Genomic DNA, 12,884 nt, shown 5'->3' on the forward strand with positions numbered 1-12,884 from the left:
ATTTCAACACAAATGGACACTCTGAAACTTGGTTCAGAAAAACACATTGAGGAAATGTGTTCACTATCGGAGAAAGTAGCCGAACTTTCGGATCAGTTCACTAACTTATCTACGAAGGTAGATGATAATCTGAACGACACAAAACCGGTAGTCTTTAATGACACAGAAGAGTGCGAACAAATTAGGAAATTCAAACAAAATCAGAATCAAATTAATACGCAACACCAAAGAGAAATCCAGGAAGTACAAGATCAGCTGACTCAGGTAATACAAGAATTACGTATTTCAGAGGCCACTCGCGCTCCAATACGGGAAGAGGGACTTAGAAATACGGAACAACCACAAAATAATAACACAGGACACTTCGGAAGTTATGAAAGAAATTGGCAAGGTGCACCGAATTTTGAAATGGAACCGCCGAAACGACCTAACAATGACCGATATGCGACTCGCCGACATGATGACTTTGACTATAAGCTGTTCATTACTACACGTAAATTCAAAACATTTAAGAATTCTGGCAACGACATTCATCCACAAGCATGGCTCCATCAATTCTCTCATTGTTTTCCTCCCAACTGGTCATTAGAGCACAGATTAGAATTTATGTGTGGCTACTTAGAAAATGAACCAGCTGTAAGAATGCGATCGGTCATTCACGATTGCCACAGTGAAGGAGAATTTTACCATGCCTTCCTCTCAGCATATTGGTCTCAAGCCACACAAGACCGAGTAAAACATGGCATCATAATGATGAAACATTTCGAACAATCTGAATTTTCCAGTCTTGTGAAATATTTTGAAGACATGTTGCATAAGAACCAGTACCTGACAAACCCATACAGCCCCTCAGAACTCATCCGCATTTGCTTAATCAAATTACCTGAACATTTACGACATATTATTTTGGCAAGACGTTGCAAAGACGACATTGAAGCTTTTCAGGGACTGTTACAAGAACTGGAAAGTGACACTGACAATCGCGGAATGCGAAAACAAGGACACAACAATTACAGGTCACATCCGTCACAATTCCGTGACGACAGAAACAATAACTGGACACGACAGGTCTATTCTTACAACGCAAATCGTGACCAAAATAGACACCACCCGTACGACAACCGTTGGCAGAGTAATAATAGTTACAGAGAAAGATCGCATTTCCGTAGTAATGACTATCACAGAGACAATCAGAGAAACAGACAATATGGGAACCAAAACAAGTATTATCAAGGGAGGCAGAATAACTTCAGACGCAACAGTTCGGCGCAGAGTTACGATTCAGGGAGAAATTCTCCACCACATGACCGACAAACAAGAAACTATGTAAACTACCGACAAAACGACAGACGTCAATTTCATCAGAACTGGCGGGATTCTAACACGGCTGGGCCCTCTCGGCAAGGCGAATTTGTAGAAGTTAGGTCTCCTAATCCCAATAACGACGCGCGCCAACAAAGAGACAGACAATGACTCGCACAGCAGGCAGCCGCGTGCGCCAGGTGGCCCAGAGAAAAATAACATAGACGCTAACCTTGAGAAAAATTCCAGTACTCTTTACCGACGTATACCGCCTGACAATTGCATTCAAGTTCAAACTCTGAGTACTATGAAGAGTAAAGGATTGCACCACACTTCACATGTTATCTTTGCCATAAAACTCTTAACTTCACATTTCTAGTATGCATTGTCAGACTTAGAAAGTGTTACCATGCAACAATGTTTAAAGTTAAATATCCAATCAAGAACCTAGGGAACATTTTTAAACAGAAGTTACGAATGCATTGTTATTGTGAAGAGACGACCCAGTGTTATTGTGTGTGTGCATTCTTGCTTGTTAGTTGCACGATTATGGAATGACTATAAGGCTCACATACTTAGAACATTTACCAGTACTGCTAATGAGATTTTAATGCAACATTTTGGTTTACTTGAAAATACATTCTGGATTTAAAGTACTTTCTGTGGAATTAATGATGACTTAGCATTTGGTTTCTTTGACAGCTACACGATTATATCACGACGCTACTAATGAGTGACAATTTACAATGTTGTTTTTGCGGTGTATCTGTTTTATATCCGCACAGTTTTTCTGAATTCTTCTGGAAAGCAAAACATGTTTTAGTAGTAAGCTACAATGTGAGAGCCTTTTCCGTAGCACAACAATACGTTACAGCACAGTACTTTCCTCATCATGGCAATAAGCGTAATAACTAAGACATTTATACGCAAAGCATTTCACTTTTGTGTATTATGAGGTAAGTACATTGACTTCTGCAGAACTTAGCTTTCGGAGGACGATAACTACGACACTTCCACACAGATTATGTTGCAACAAGACGCACATTTAGCGCTACAGTACACGTATTTGAGTGATTAATTTTGTACTTAAAACATTTATTTTTAAAGATTTTTGAATTACAAAGAAAGTTTTCCGTGATACATTTCATTCCATTGCTGTAATCTGCAACACCTGAGGGTATAATTACATTAATCCTCAGGGGGGTACACACTTACTTTGTGTATCATGTGTTTGGCAAGCATAAGGAGCCCTAGCTAATATGGTATTTGCTTATACAACTTTACACATCGGTACCATATTTCTCTAACACAGAATTACACAGCTATCTGATCATTTAACTGAGAGATAACATTTTTTTTATTACATCAGTGACAGATGTTTACGCAATTACACAGTTGGATAACTTCACACTTATGAAATTGTATTTTGTCCGTACTTTGTGAAATGCTCATAATTTTTCGGAACCATTGTGATACTACGAGAGCTTTGAATGATGTGTTTGGTATGAGATCATGATTTTTAAAGTACGTTTTAGGCAGATGACACTATTGACTTGAGCAGAGAATTTTTTTAGGTTTTGAAATTATTGGAGGAAGCTACGACGATTTTGAGAATTGACTGAGATGTTATGATATTATTACGACGACGATGTGTACTATGCTGTTGAGATATGTTTATGATCAATAAGATGAAGCTACCGTATATGAGGAATAAGAAGTATGTTGGAAACCAAGAATTGTACTTTAAGAGTTATGAAATGTGCGTAAATGCGTGACTGTATCACAATGCTGACGAATATTTTATTTGGACACTTATATTTATAGGATTTTCTTTCTACAGATTTGCAACGCTAATTCTTGACCTGTGAAATATTTTTATGTGAGACTGTCACTGTAGCGGAAACTGCTGTCGTAAATATTTCCATAAGAAAGTTAAGTGACCACCTGCACGTAATGCGTCGTGGGCATGCAGCTGTGTCAGACGCCGGGAGAACAAGTCATTAGTGAGTGCCTCATCAGAAGCACAGGTAGAAAAAAAGAAAGGGGAGGCCATTGTCCTCGCTATTGACATTTCCTTGTTGAAAGCATTCTGTGGAGCTCGTAATTTATGATATTTACTAAAATGCCTAATGAAATGGTTAGAAACATTTTACATCTATTGTCTTTGTAGTTAAGAGATTGCTCATTTTGTTTAATACCTGGTTTCCAGCTGTGTTGCAGCATTGGTTTTATAAAATAAACTTAAATGCATCTGCTAATGTGAACACTTTCTGTCAACAGATTTATTAAATAAGAATTTTCTGATCCACATTCTTTGAAAAAGGAGCTCTTGGAATGGAGAGAACAATAAGAAGGGACTAATAACAGTAACTGAATCTATAATTTTCTTTTCAAGTACTTGGTAATTTCTTTTGTAGAATAATTTGTGGTGCACCACTTTAATTACTTAGACATTAAGATGTGATTATACATTTCCCTTGTCTGCATTGTTGTCTTTAGTGTACTATTTTTTTCTGCTTGAGCTATGTCATGTTTAGATATAAGCTGCTGTTTGCCAGGCATAGTGTTACTGAATTTGACTTTGTGTTACTCTGCTACGCCAGTTTTACTACTCATTTATTTTTCTTGTTGCTGCACATTGGCTCATATTAGTTGCAATGTTGCATTGCTTGGTAATTTAGATTTACTGTAGCTTGCTTTGCAATTTTCCATTTTTTTGGTCATTGCTGTTTGTGTTACTTATTTTGTGCTGCTGCATTGCCTCGTCCCTTAGTTTAGCATCTGAGCTCAGCAGATTTAAGTTAGCTTAAGAGGGGGTAGCCTCTAAGAGAATGAGTTGCGATGAATTGGAAGAAATGCATTGAGAAGTTATACGAAAAAAAGTACAGAAAACAGGTTTAGGTAGGATTTTCTTGGAAATAAATGTTGAGGTAAGAAATGTGTGAACATATAAATACAGAAAGCATGCTTAGATAGATTTTTTTTGGTGGAAACAAAGGATGAAATAAGAGGAAAGATATATGAAGTTTTGGGTTGGACTGCAGTACCAAATGTTACACTGAAAACGAACCCTGTTATTGGCAACGTTACGTAGCGCTCAATATGAAAATCACTGGCTGTGCTGTGTGCAGTCTGTGGCTGCTTTGCATTGTTGTAATACTCGCCATTGTAGTGTTAGGCAGCTGGTTGTGAACAGCGCGTAGCGTTGCGCAGTTGGAGGTGAGCCGCCAGCAGTGGTGGATGTGGGGAGAGAGATGGCGGAGTTTTGAAATTTGTCATGAACTGCTATATTTATATATGATGATATCAAGGTAAATACATTGTTTGTTCTCTATTAATATCTTTCATTTGCTAACTATCCCTATCAGTAGTTAGTGCCTTCAGTAGTTTGAATCTTTTATTTAGCTGGCAGTAGTGGCGCTCGCTGTATTGCAGTAGCTTGAGCAGCGAAGATTTTTGTGAGGTAAGTGATTTGTGAAAGGTATAGTTTAATGTTAGTCAGGGCCATTCTTTTGTAGGGAATTTTGAAAGTCAGATTGCGTTGCGCTAACAAAATATTGTGTGTCAGTTTAAGCACAGTCATGTATAATTGATCAAAGGGGACGTTTCAATGTAAGCAACTATATCAAAAGTGTGAAATTATAGTGCTGTGCTTGCAGGGGCGGTGGCAAGGGGGAGGGGGGGGGCTATGGAAGCTATAGACTAACCCCATGGAGTATCATATTACACTGGAAATCAACCGATTCAATAATTTTTTAAATAATTATGTAGCAATATAGTTTGCAATGTACCCAAAACACATTTTAACGAAAGAATAAGAGCGGCAAATAGCTTACTACCTGAACCAATAAATATCATTTAACTTAAAATAGGCGTCTTATTATTTATTAATACACATTTTTTATCCTGAACTCCGAAACAATTACCAAAAACTACTTTACGCAACACCAAATTTTACCAGTTTGTCGGTAGAGGACCCAAACTCTCCTTTTGTGAAGCCATATTCAATTCCCCCAAACCCCCTTCTCCCTTCTATTAGCCCCCACTCCCTCGATCGACTTCTAGAATCGCCCCTGTGTGTCTGTACGTATGCTCTGTGTGCCACATAATGACATATTCATTAAAATTGTAGGTGCATTATATAAAAATATAAAACGCTTAAGGATACACATAAAAAGAATTCAGTATTTCTGGAAAGGCATAAATTTCAATACTGGCACACCAAGCACGTTCATACTTCATACTTCAGCGGAATCTGTATGTAAAAACTAAGGTACATGTAATTGTAGAGCACCTGATCAATAAATACTGCTAAATTAAAGTGACTGAAACAGAAAAAAATATTTTATGAGTTTCTGCGCAAAATACATTGCCTGACAAAAACAGTCAAGCTCCCTGAAGACATGGTCGGATGTCGTTGTAAATTCGTGTAAGTTCACACCATCGGCGTTATGTAAATGTTTAGAGTTTCAGTTCTCTGTGACAAGTACAACGGTCATCAGAGTGCGTTAGTTTTCGTATACAGAATTGTTACCAGCTCTGAAAGCGAATATAATGGCAGTGAAAAGCGCCCGATGTCGATTGATCACTGTCAATGGCATGGAGATGTCACATACTCATGTGACACTGCTTTATCAGCCCCTGACAGAGTTTGAAATGGGCGTCATTGTAGGTCTCCGTTTGGCTAGCTGGTAGAATCCTCCAATATCCAGATTTATGGGATTGGAACATTCGGACGCGACAGTAGCCGCATATCGAACTGCATGGGAACTTGATCCAGGCATACTCGTCGTCAACGGTCTGGTGGGCCACGTTTGCCCAGCGCAAGGGAGGATCGCCATACTGTGCTCCAAGAAGGTAGCAAATCCTTCGCATCTGTGCCAGCCCTCCGAGAACAAGTAGTGGACTCCCTGCGACATTCTGTGCCATCCCACACTGTTGGTTCGGAGTTTATCCGCGACAGGTGTCGCGTTGGATTCAGGGATGGATCGCACTATCTCACATGACAGATGACGATCGACGACGACTGTGGAAGCTACCTATAGAGGATTCCCATTCGTTCAACGTTCTGGAGAGGCACAGAGGCGTTATTGCTGGGGTCATCGTGTGGGGAGCCATCCTTATGACTCTAGGTCACAGCTGATAGCCGTTGAGGAAACGGACGGTACAATGATTCGTCACGGAGATCCTACGTGCTCATGTATTTGCTCTCCTGCGACAGTATCGTGGTGCCAATTTCTCAAGAAGGCATTTCTCGTCCACACAAGGCACGTATTTCTATGAAATGTTTGCCTTATGCTGAGATTCTCCTGTGAGCAGAATGATTCTTAGATCTGTCCCGACAGACCATGCATGTATGGGATCATCCTGAACGTCAACTCTGTCCCACTGTCAGTATCCAGAATCGCAAGATCCAGTTACAAAGCTTTCCTCAGGAGAGACTACAACGGCTTTCTGATACCCTTCCAATCGAATCAATTCATATGTACTCGTATAGGACAGAATGGAATGCAACGTCGTACTACTAAGTAGGATCGTATTAGCAAGTTATGTATAAAATTGACTTGATTTCGTGATCTCTGGAATAACAACCACGTACACTGTCAACCTGTAACGCTTCGTTTTGTTTCCTCCTCCCCTTCCTCGTGCTTCACTTTTTTTGTAAGTTTTATTGTTTAGATCGATGCTGGTCGGGTTGCCCCTTCTCTTTAGCTTAATCTATATTGTAAGCTCCGGCGCTTGAAGATGGATCCTTCGCTGAACCCACCACTAGGACGCATGGTACTCTTACGTCTTCAAAGCTTCGTTGATAACTCGTAGTCACAGAGGTTCAGTTGAAAAGCAAAAATGTGTATATCTGCTACGACATTAGGAAACTGCCTGTGTGAAGCCCGCAAACTTAATACTGACGTCCCTCCCAGGCGCTTTCAAAGTGCGGCGACCGAGGCAGCAGTGGCAGTCGCTGCGGACTTAAAAAGCCCGGTTTACACGACCGAGTTTCGGGTCAAAATCTGAAAATAGCTTTCTGCATAAACTACTCAGAAATGATATTAAATGGCCATTTGTAAAACCATGGATCACCAGAGGTTCAAATGGCTCTGGGCACTATATGGAACTTAACTTCTGAGGCCATCAGTCCCCTAGAACTTAGAACTACTTAAACCTAACTAACCTAAGGACGTCACACACATCCATGCCCGAGCCTAGAACCGCTCGGCCACCCCGGCCGGCGATCACCACAGGGTTAAAGTGTGTTGTGAAAGGAAAAGGAAAGACAAGAACAAGTAAGGATTCTGCAGCAGTTGCACACACACACACACACACACACACACACACACACACACACACACACACACACACACATACTGTAGTGAAGCGAGAGACTAGACGACCTATCACAGAACAGGATAACATCACAACTAAAGTAAACAGAAGGGCTATAAATAATGAATCACACATACAAGATACGGCTAATAATGATTTCTTAAATGTAGCAGCAATATTTGGAAAACCAACTCTCGTAAAATTCAGTAATATGGGTGTAAGCTTTCACCACCTTCTCCTTCCGAAATTGAGAAATTTAAAGATTCTCTCAAGAGCAAAAGTTGATCTGGATTGACCTTATTAATTGACATGGTAAAATTTGGAGGCAAGTGATCAGTTGTGTTAAAGCTGTGGATTGAGAAAAAACCGTTACTCAATATCCCAAATATAATTTAATTTGATTCCTGGTTGTGGTTTATCAACAAGCCATCTTCAGATCATAACAAAATACTGCCGAAAAGAACTGCCCAACGGGGGGACAAAACGTCACAATTTGAGTGAACGGGATCATTTGTTACACAACCCAGTGGAACAATGATATAATTTATCTCAGAATAATAGGGTGTCATATGTGATGCACACTGATAGAATCAGACGGTTTACATATGTAGACACTACGATCCTATCCTGCATCTACCCGCACTCCGCGAGCCACCTAATGGTGTGTGGTGGAGGGTATTTTTTGCACCACTAACTGAGCCCTCCCGTCCTGTTCCACTCACGTATAGCGCGTGGGAAGAATGATTGTCGATAGGCCTCTGTAATGGCTCTAATTTGTTGAATTTTGTCCGCATGGTTATTACGCGAGATGTATGTGGGGGAAGTAATATGTTATCCGACTCTTACCGGGAAGAGCTCTCTCGAAACTTCAGTAGCATGTATGTCCGTGATGCACAACGCCTGCCAATGGAGTTTGTTGAGCATCTCCGTAACGCTCTCGCGCCGACTAAACGATCCCGTGACTCGACGTGCTGCGCTGCGTTGCATCTTCTCTATCTCTTCTATCTTCTCTTGGTAGGGATCCCAGACAGATTTATTTATTTAATCGTACGGCTGGGGCCCCCGTCGGGCACACCGTTCACCCGGTGCCGGTATTTCAATTTGGCGCCACTTCGGCAACCTGCAGTCGATGAGGGTGATAGGATGATGATGAGGACAGCACAACACCCAGTCCCTGGGCGGAGAAAATTCCTCGACCCAGCCGGGAATCGAACCTCGGCCCAGAGGATTGACAATCCGTCACGCTGACCATGCAGCTACCGGGGGCGGGCCCCAGATAGATGATAAATACTCAAGAATCGGTCTAACAAACGCCTTACAAGCCACTTCCTTCGTGGATGAGTTACATTTCCTTTAGATTCTTCCTATGAATCTGAGTCTGACATCTGCTTTGTCAATAGGCACCATTTCCTCGCAAAGTGTGAGAGCTGTGTGCTTAAGTGTATCTGTTTAGGTGACTGTAATGGCTGTGTGTAGTGTAGTGTCATGTTCGTATTGGAGATGAAGAGAGGGGAGAGGGTGGAAAACAATCGCAATACGTAGCCTATTCCTTACGAGGGTCACCAACGGGCGCGCCGACCTTGGCGTCCCTCTCCCACTGACGGATCACCATCAAAAATGTCACATCCCGACGTTTCATGAGACATCGCGGACAGGTCACTGCACAAAACCGGCAATCAGAGATTACACGTCACCATCTCTTCTATCCCCTCTCCCTAAATACAAAGACAGAATTTGCAGCAACACTCGTCATAGCCGAACGGTCACCTATGCAACCAAGCTAGTACTGGCCACTCTCTGCGGTGCTAAACTTCTATACGAAACTTGTATGACGGCCGGGGTGGCCGAGCGCTTCTAGGCGCTTCAGTCTGGAACCGCGCGACCTCTACGGTCGCATTTTCGAATCCTGCCTCGGGCATGGATGTGTGTGATGTCCTTAGGTTAGTTAGGTTTCACTAGTTCTAAGTTCTAGGGGACTGATGACATAAGATGTTAAGTCCCATAGTGGTCAGAGCCATTTGAACCATTTGAAACTTGTATACAAAAACGACCACTGGTGACAGGTGAGAAACAGTACAGGAATAAAATACCAGGAGCGCTGCAGCAGCCTCACTTGACACAAGTTTGTCGATTGAGGTAAAAGTGTCGCTCGTGGTTGCGGGGTGTTAAGAAGTGCGGATGTGCTCACGCCCTACCTGACGCCAAAACACGCGAGGGCGGTAACCGGAGCGACCGGAGATAAGCGTTTCCTCGCCTCGGCCCACATTTGGCGCGGCGCGACTGTGTGGTGTGGCCTTCCGGGCCAGGCTGACCGTTAGCAGAGGTCGGCTGCGGGCCAAGGTCGCAGCGGCTGGCGGCGCGCCGGACCGGAAGGAGGAGCAGAGCGCGGCGGCCGCTTTCCTCCCCCCACTGACCCACTGACTCGCTGGCCGCCTCCCGGCCACGCCCTGCACCACTTGCCGGCCCGCCTCGGTCGGAACTCTGCGGCGTGTGCGGCCTCCAGCCAATACCCCCTACTAGTCGTGTGAACAACCGACTGAAGACGTGCGACTCGGTCGGTTTTAGGAAAACAGTCGACTGGTCGGGTGTAGCTTTACGTTGTTGTTGTTGTTATGGTCTTCAGTCCTGAGACTGGTTTGATGCAATCTCCATGCTACTCTATCCTGCGCAAGCTTCTTCATCTCCCAGTACCTACTGCAACATACATCCTTCTGAATCTGCATAGTGTATTCATCTCTTGGTCTCCCTCTACGATTTTTACCCTCCACGCTGCCCTCCAATACTAAATTGGTGATCCCTTGATGCCTCAGAACATGTCCTACCAACCGATCCTTTCTTATAGTCAAGTTATGCCACTAATTCCTCTTGTCCCCAATTCTATTCAATATCTCCTCATTAGTTATGTGATCTACCCACCTAATCTTCAGCATTCTTCTGTAGCACCACATTTCGAAAGCTTCTATTCTCTTCTTGTCCAAACTATTTACCGCCCATGTTTCACTTCCATACATGGTTACACACCACACAAATAATTTCAGAAACGACTCCCTGACACTTAAGTCTATACTCAATGTTAACAAATTTCTCATCTTGAGAAATGCTTTACTTGCCATTGCCAGTCTACATTTTATATCCTTTCTACTTAGATCATCATCAGTTATTTTGCTCCCCATATAGGAAAACTCCTTTACTACATTGTCTCATTTCCTAATCTAATTCCCTGAGCATCACCTGATTTAAATCGACTGCATTCCATTATCCTCGTTTTGCTTTTGATGATGTTCATCTTATACCTTCCTTTCAAGACACTGTCCATTCCGTTCAACTGCTCTTCCAAGCCCTTTGCCGTCTCTGACAGATTTACAATGTCATCGGCGAACCTCTAGGTTTTTATTTCTTCTCTATGGATTTTAATGCCTACTCCGAATTTTTCTTTTGTTTCCTTTGCTGCGTGCTGAATATACAGATTCAAATGGCTCTGAGCACTACGGGACTTAACTTCTAAGGTCATCAGTCCCCTAGAACTTAGAACTACTTAAACCTAACTAACCTAAGGACATCACACACATCCATGCCCGAGGCAGGATTCGAACCTGCGACCGTAGCGGTCGCGCAGTTCCAGACTGTAGCGCCTTTAACCGCTAGGCCACCCCGGCCGGCGCTCAATATACAGATTGAATAACATTGGGGAGAGGCTACAACCCTGTCTCACTCCCTTCCCAACCACTGCTTCCCTTTCATGCCCCTATACTCCGCCATCTGGTTTCTGTACAAATTGTAAATAGCCTTTCGCTCCCTGTATTTTACCCCTGCCACCTTCAGAATTTGAAAGAGAGTATTCCAGTCAACTTTATCAAAAGCTTTCTCTAAGTCTACAAATGCTAGAAAAGTAGGTTTGCCTTTTACTTATTGGTTGAATTACTATTAATTCTTTTGAGTGGAACCAGCGAACAGGAGCAACCGAATTGAACAAATTGTTTCAGTATGTTATAGCTCTATTTGTGGTTGAACTATTCATTCGTCCTTTTGAGCAAAGTCGGCCATGGTGAGCAAAATTGCAAGTACGCAAGAGTAACCTTTTTTTCCGACTACCATCGTAATTATTCTTTGAGTGCCGCGCGGAATTAGCCGAGCGGTCTGCGGCGTTGCAGTCACGGGCTGTGCGGCTGGTCCCGGCGGAGGTTCGAGTCCTCCTCGGGCATGGATGTGTGTGTTTGTCCTTAGGATAATTTAGGTTAAGTAGTGTGTAAGCTTAGGCATTGATGACCTTATCAGTGAAGTCCCATAAGTTTAAAAAAAAATCTTTGAGTCCTAACGCAGGTCCTGTCATCCTACCCATTTTTCTTTTCAGTATTACCCATATATTCCTTTCCTCGCCTATTCTGCAGAGAACACCGTCATTCCTTGCCTTATCGGTCCACCTAATTTTCATCATTCTTCTGTAGCACGACATCTCACTTGCTACGATTCTCATCTGTTCCGGTTTTCCCACAGTCCTTGTTTCACAACCACGCAATGCTGTGCCCAAAACTTACATTCTCAGTAATTTCTTCCTCAAATTAAGGCCTATGTTTGACACTAGAAGTCATCTCTTGACCAGGAACGCCCTTTTTGCCAGAGCGAGTCTGTTTTCTGTTTCCTCCTTCCTCCGTCCGTCATCGGTTATTTTGCTGCCTTGGTACCAGAATTCCTTAACTTCATCTGTTTCGTAACCATCACTCTGATGTTCAGTATCCTGTTTTTCTTTTCTGCTACTCCTCATTACTTTCGTCTTCCTGCGATTTATTCTCACTCCAAATTCTGTACTCATTAGGTTGTTCGTTCCATTCCTGTGAATGGAATTCTTTTTCCCTTTCACTCAGGAGAGGAATGTCATCAGCGAATGTTATCCTGATCCCTTTCCCTTGAATTTGAATGGCAACTGGATGCTTTTTCAGTCTGTGCTCTCATTTCAAGAAACTTTGCGACACGTGTAAGAACAAAAATCCTATTAATTCTCTATGAGCAGCTGTACGAAGAAGAGAGGACACATCGGGAGTTTCCTTAACATCAAGAGTTTCTTCCATTTCTTAAAACACGTTGTCTATCAGTACGATTGTCTACACCTACGCAAAGTTCACCACCTACTGCTACGCCATCGATGGTGCCTAATTTCACTTCAAAATCGATCGTTTCTTCCGAATACTCATCAAGTTGAATCAAATACTACTTTACGAAATAGAGCAGCTGTAGAAACACTGTGCTATATAAATTTTTAA

Source organism: Schistocerca americana, chromosome 1 (genome assembly GCF_021461395.2).
Source record: "Schistocerca americana isolate TAMUIC-IGC-003095 chromosome 1, iqSchAmer2.1, whole genome shotgun sequence".
Lineage (NCBI taxonomy): Eukaryota > Metazoa > Arthropoda > Insecta > Orthoptera > Acrididae > Schistocerca > Schistocerca americana.